The sequence below is a fragment of the Ciona intestinalis genome, chromosome 9 (assembly GCF_000224145.3).
Source record: "Ciona intestinalis chromosome 9, KH, whole genome shotgun sequence".
In the NCBI taxonomy this organism is placed as follows: domain Eukaryota; kingdom Metazoa; phylum Chordata; class Ascidiacea; order Phlebobranchia; family Cionidae; genus Ciona; species Ciona intestinalis.
The window spans coordinates 649,596-650,212 of record NC_020174.2 but is presented as its reverse complement, the minus strand read 5'-3'; the positions used below and the strand labels follow the sequence as shown (position 1 = coordinate 650,212).

Genomic DNA, 617 nt, shown 5'->3' with positions numbered 1-617 from the left:
TGGCTGCGTGCGTGTCTGCGGAAAAGGGGGCTGCCATGACAGCAAAACAGCCCCCCTGGTTGCGCCCCTGAATGTAATATACACCATACAAAGTACGTATATACCCTTTTTACAAGGTAAAAAGTTAATGCGAAAAGGATCTGTATTAACTCGTCATATGATAACTCGCTAACGGCGATATTTTGCATGGTCATTGGTTTAAAAATAATACCCAAAAAAGGTTAATCTCTTAAAAGTAAAACTGTACTTCCACCATAGTTTTCTTTACTCGCATAATCGAGTAACAACCAACCTTCTACAGCAGATGACACGCTTATGACGTTATGTGTGCTAACTTTGTTTTTGCGAGTAAATATGCGAGTACTTACGCGCATAAAAGTGACCATGCAAAAAGGGTAATAGAGTATACCATTATCAACATGCATATACAATGTATATATAATACACTGTATGTAGAATGTACAACATATATATACAATGTATATATAATACACTGTATGTAGAATGTACAACATATATATACAATGTATATATAATGTACTTCAATAATATAACTAGGATTAATGCAAAACTTCCTATTAAAGCCTGTACGCCTCAACTTTATTATTCTGTTGTTA

General features: G+C 34.7%; 1 protein-coding gene across 4 annotated transcripts in view; it reads right to left on the bottom strand.

The window, feature by feature from the left end:
- LOC100184643 (exocyst complex component 1-like) overlaps nt 1–617 on the bottom strand; it is a 31,722-nt gene that overhangs the window by 8,209 nt on the left and 22,896 nt on the right. The gene's annotated exons all lie outside the window — the stretch shown is intronic.